This window comes from Parus major, chromosome 6 (assembly GCF_001522545.3).
Source record: "Parus major isolate Abel chromosome 6, Parus_major1.1, whole genome shotgun sequence".
In the NCBI taxonomy this organism is placed as follows: domain Eukaryota; kingdom Metazoa; phylum Chordata; class Aves; order Passeriformes; family Paridae; genus Parus; species Parus major.
In genome coordinates this window covers 14,597,580-14,603,690 of record NC_031775.1, presented here as the reverse complement: position 1 = coordinate 14,603,690, position 6,111 = coordinate 14,597,580, and positions in this window count along the sequence as shown.

The following is a 6,111-nucleotide window of genomic DNA, read 5'->3' as shown; positions in this document are numbered from 1 at the left end:
CCCCATTCCCTCCTGCTCCAGGAATTGGACCTGGCTCTGAAAATGACTTAGGAATGGAAGATATTTTTATAAAGCTCAATATAGCAGTTCATCATGGATCAAATATGTCCTTTTGGCTTCTTCATGCAGCTAGTGAACGTTGTTATCAGAAATGTTTGGCTATTTTAAGTATGTTAAGCAGGGACTTTAAGGGGAGGTATGCTTTATTGAGAGACAGACTTGTTTTTCTGGAAGTTGCCATCCAGGAGTCTCCAAGGGAACACACAGCAGCAAAAACAGAAGGATCCCCTTGTGCACTCATACGGCTTTAAAAACATTTTGTGTCATAATGGTGTAAACAGTTGCTTCCTGAGAGCGAGAAAAACACTGAGAACTAAGCCCAGGGTCTATTAGTGTGCTCTGCACTGAATCCCTGGGATAATGCCTGGCTCCCAGCAGCATGCAAACACTGCCCCCAGCCACCCACCCCATGCTGTTGCCTCCGCTGGAGTGCTTGGCCCCCAGCACAGGCATGTTTTGGGGGTGAAGGCAGACCCTCCCTATTCAGCAATGGGCCCTACACCCCCAAACAGCAAAAGAACTGCTCTCAGTGGAATCCATATGCATAGACAGAAGTGCAGAAGCATGAATCACCAGCAAGAACAGGCACTGCTTGGGTGAGAGATTCTTCTCAGCTCTGCAGGCCTGCAAAAAATATTTCTGGTGGTCATCATCAAGGTCAATGGGCTTGCTTGGGGATTACCAGCAACTGGGCTGAGTGGCACAGTATTTGTAATTTATGACTGAGGTAGCTCTGCATTGACACTTAGATAATTCTGAATCTTTCATGTGACAAAGGTAAAGTAAGAAGTGTCAAAAGGAGAGGGCTGCATATCTGGCTGTGCTGCTCACATTGCTGATGCCTTGTCTGGAAATGTCCCAGGCACGTTGCTGCTCAAGTGCCAGCCATCCATAGAAGGGGCAGCTTGCACAGGAAAAGCTCAGCACCAGGCTGTCTGTTAACTTATCCAAGGGAAATGCAACGTGTGAAAAGAACAATTATTTCTACCATACTTTCTGACTGATGCTGAAGCTTGTGAAATGTATGCAAGGCGGGATTTCTTCACCTCTGAAGGTGGATGCAGATGAAGTCTGTGTTGCAATTTATGAGCTTTGCATTGTTCATAGTGTTTTGCCTCACAATCTGCAGACAATTATTTTTTATCCTTCTGCTAATTTTGTAGTAATGTATAGAACAGTATCTTTTCACCTCCGTGGTGACAAGATATCAATAATATTGACTATCATTAGAGAAGAAAGGAATTTACACATCTGCCTACATGTGTGGAAAGCTGAAAATTACATATGCTTTATTTGTCTTGTACTTGTTGCTAAATAAAAGTCTTGGGAATTTGAATTGAAATCCTCTGGCAGAAGAACTGGGGCCAGTACAAGCACTGTGCAGGCCTTGCACACAGTGTGCAGCAGTTTCCTGGTGAGCATGGGCCATTCAGCACTGGTAAGCACAGATGAAGAGGTCTCTGGTCAGCTTCGTGCTGCCATCAGCTGGACCTCCCCAGCTATTTTTATGGGTCAGAGGGACTGTGGGCAGAGGGTTTTGGGTTTTTCTTAATCCTAAGAATTAAAGTAAGGAGTCTGCTCTGGGAAAGAAGGAGGGTGCTGGGGAGGTTAGAGACAGTGTCACAAAACCTCTGTCCTCCATTCTAACTGGGGTTTTTGCATAACTGTTACTGGGTTGAGTGGGGGCTGGGACATCTGAGACATTTGAGCACCCCAGAGTGGGTTGGGACCCCTGTCTCTCTTCCCATGAACACCTTTCTCCTTGCCTTCTTTCTGCTAGAAAATTCTTATCAAATATTAATTCTATTACTAATCATCTCCATCATGGTTTTTTCATTCTTTTCATGCATTAAAACCAACTTCCCCCTAACTTCTGCTATGGCAGTAGATTAGACAGTCAAAGACCTGTCTTTACAAATTGTAAAGCACTTATTTTTACACTTGTACCTTTATATGTATAATAGGATTTTCTTTTGAAACAGCAAAGGTTTTGCTGACTCATAGATCTGATCCCTTTTCATTAAAAAGTGAAGTCAACAATAAAAACTAATGGTTTGCTCTGGGCATCAACATTAATTTTCTCACATGAAATAATCTACTGTAAACAATGAAAAATTAAATATACATTAATTATAAAATTAACATGGTTACTTTGTACTTAGGGCTTAGAATATTGTTTTGATATTTTATAAGGGAAAAGGAACATGATCAAAGTATTTTAACCTTAGCTATAGAAATGCACTTTAAATAGCAAAGCTGCTTATCAAATATAGTCTGTGTTTTCAATGGAAGCTTTCCCTTATAAAGACAAAATTTCCCTGCTGACCCCAAAGTGATACTTTCCAAACCAAATGAAGAACCTACATGTTCTATTTTACTTATGTCAACAAAATGTTTCATACCCTTGCTACGTGAAGGAAGTTAACTTCTAAAATGTTAGTGCCAACACATAGTTCCACAACCTTGCACAGAGGATAAATGGGACTTATGGACCTATTTCAAGCTCTGATCCACTGAATGTTGCCCTAGACACTAAAAGTTTTCATTAAACAAAGGAGTATTCTTTCATTAAGACAAACAATATAAGGCAAGGGCATAATTCTTACCATCCCAAAATAAATGCATGTTTTTTGATGATCAGGATGACCTCTTTGCTCTGGAAGCAATTTGTGAAGGGTCCTCAGGCAGGAAGATCCCTTTGCAGAGGGGTCTCGTGGCTGTTTTGCTCCCCTGGAGATAGTAGTGGTCATCTGAAAAGTAGTCAGGTCCCAAGGTCTTTGTAAGAGGACAGTGTATCCCTCTAGGCTGGTGGGACTGTCAATCTGCAGGGGAGAGGCTCCAATATTAGAGGAGAACAGGTCTGAAAAGCTAGTAATTTGCATTTTCCTTTTGAAAACCAACAGGACAGCTAGTCAGGCCTTCACTGTCCAAAAAGCTGTGGCGTGATGATCCTCAGGCTGGTTCTGGTCTGAGCTGGCAGCAGCCCTACAGGGCAGCACAGGGGGGTATCAGCTAAGAGCTGGCTCTGGCAGCATCACTTTTAGGGTCTGTACACCTTGCACTGCACCCTGTCCCTCAGCTGGCCAGGCTGGGCTGGCATCTCCCTGCTGCAGCAGTGCCCAGCCAAATCAGTCAGCACTGGTTCCATCCACAGTCTTGCTCAGGTCATCCTGACACCTTGAAATAAATGTCTGCTGTCATGTCTAACAACTGGGACATTGAGCCTCTCATCGCTGCTATTTGATCTTCTCAAGTAGTTCTGATCTCCAGGGCTTTTATTTCCTTCCTGTGCTTCAGCTGGCACCACCAATTTGGAGGATTTTGTGCACAAACTGCCCCTGCTATTTGTCTGAACAGCTTCTAAACTGCAATCTTGTTAACCTGAATGAATATTCAAATAAGTATATGAAAATTGTGGCTGAAATCCTTCCCTTTTTGCCCTAAGGGATGTCAGATTGTTTTTTTCATATAAATCATAAATCATGCCCTAATTACAAATTATACCGAAAGAGATTTTAGAGAATGGATTACTGGAGATAAAAATGTCACCTTTTTTTGCCTTGAGAAAAAGAAAATATTTGAAAGAAACATTTAAAGAAAATTTTAACAGGCAGATAAATTTTTGCAGTTAATAATGCTGTAAAAAATTTAATTTGATCCTATCAGAATTCTTTTTTGTTTAACAAATTTTTCCCTGAGCACTAGCTGAAGCCACCCTGGTTTCCTGTCAGTTTGTACCTTACAGCTGATTGCAGGTTCCAGTCAAATATTTAGGATATCTCTCTTGCTATTCTTCCTCTTCTAACTTCCTAATCATGCTGCAGTCTTTACTGGTCAGGACACTTGTAATCTTTCTCTTCTTGTTCCTCAACTTTTTGTTATCGAACAACAAAGCCTTAATTATTTTGTGGAGGACTGTGTTGAAAACCAAGGAACATGCAGATGAACACACAGGCAGCATAATCTCCTGAACTTTGTTCCCTTAGGAAGGCAGCTGAACCATCCTCCCTTAAACCTTTGAATAAAATCTCTGTATGCTTCTATACTCCTGCTGGATTGTTCATCTTCATGTTTTGAAAATGGATTGTGCCACTGCAAAACAGAATTTTTTTTTAGACTAGTATAATTTTCAAATAATGAAGACATGCAGAAGTACTTTCAATAAAGGAGTTATTCTGATATTATGGACCCTCTTCAATCAGACTCACCCTTAAACTTACAGGCAATGTATAGTGCATTGCCTGTAATGTGTAAAGTGTAATGCATGTACTGGATACCTGCCTTTACTTTCATGGGAAATCATTTGTTTCCACAGAAGGCCCTGGATTAGGAGGCACCCTGAAATTATTGCCACTGTTTTCTTCATGGCTGTGCATGGTTCACTTTGAACTTTTGAGTTTGAAATTAGACCAGTTCAGACAAAGTGGGATCCACCCAAGAATGGATGGGAGTTCTCAGTCTCCAAGGATGTTGGCATACATGTGGAAAGAATTATTATCATTTTGTGTATTATGAATTCTCACCTGGCACGTTCAGCACCTGGGAGGTTGCTCCATATTGTGCAGAAGTAACCTCATGTCCACACCAAGTACTAGCACAGGACATTGAGGAGGGCCATTGGGATGATCTGTGGAAGGAGACAGCCTTGCCTTCCCCACTGCAGGATTGCTAAAATCAGCAGATCTTCCACATGATGACTCCCCCACAAGTGATGCCTTCCCCACACATGGTGCTGCCACTGGCGCCGGGGAGGGAGAGAGCATGAGGGGCAGGTCAGCTCTGAGATGGCTTCTGTGACCACTGGTCTGTAATTTTCACTTGGGACTGCAGAGAATTACAGCCTTGGACTTTATTTATTAGAAAATTAAATCAAAGCCAGGGCTAGATAATTGCTTAAGGCAAACTGACTTCTCTACGTGGTACACCAGCCATCAGCTTCCAGTGGGTAAATTCATAAATACAGGGTGTATATGCACACAGGGTGTGCTCTTTCAATCCTCTGCTCACAATGGCTACTTTTTCCCCTCATATGGCACTTCACCTCAGAGGGGATTTTGGAGAAAATGTTTTTTGCAGAATCACAGAATTTCAGGTACTAACCTCTCTACTTTTTCCCTTTTTCTTTAGTCCTTGGTCACTGTTACCTGTGGGGCACTGGACAAAGAGTGGAGAGTAGCAAAAGAAGGGGTTACTCAACACACCAGTAATCAGATCCTGGATCCATCAGCAAGAAGTAACCAATGTGCTTTAGGGCCATTTCAGATGCTCTTGAGAACCTTGCCTGCCTCTGGGATTTGACTCAGACTTTGTATGTAGTCATTTTGGCTGAACCAGTTTCTTGCTCGATCATGTCTGGTCTGTGTTTTATCTAAATCTGCTAAAGATTGCTTTATTTACAAAACTGTAAGTAAATAATGAAGACTGTGTTTTCAGGTAAACTTCACTTGGTCTATGCAAAGCAACAGCCAGATTTTCAGGGGTAGAAGAAACTTTCCACTTGTGATGACTGATGGGCACAAGTTGTTTAAAATCCTGAATATCAGTGGTCTGCAAAATTTACACTGTATGTAGCTGAACATGATAGGGGAAAAAAGGATGAAAGAAGTGGTCATTTATGAGAGGAATTCTAAACATTTTCTCTTTCCCAGGTGATGTAGACTAGTCAGTTCTGTGTGTTGAAAGCCACAAACAAACTCTCCAGGATCAGTAGGTGCTCCCAGTTTTCAGGATTTTTCTCTGTGACAGAGAATAGGACCTCCGTGTCTGATATGCTCACATGACTCCAGGAGTAGCAATCTTTATGGAAATGCCAACCAACCTTCCAATAAAATCTTAGTAAATTCATTAATTATAACTTCATTATATTTAAATTGTGGTTTTTCATAGCTGTGACAAGCCTGGGAATTATCAGCATGATTGTATCTGGTTTGATATTATCCTTGGACTTCAGAATATTTGATAGATAATATCAAATTTTTTATCCAGTTCTTTGTTGTTGTGCCAATTAGAGGGCTTTGGTTTGTTTGTTTGTTTTTTTGTTTGCTTTTCCTG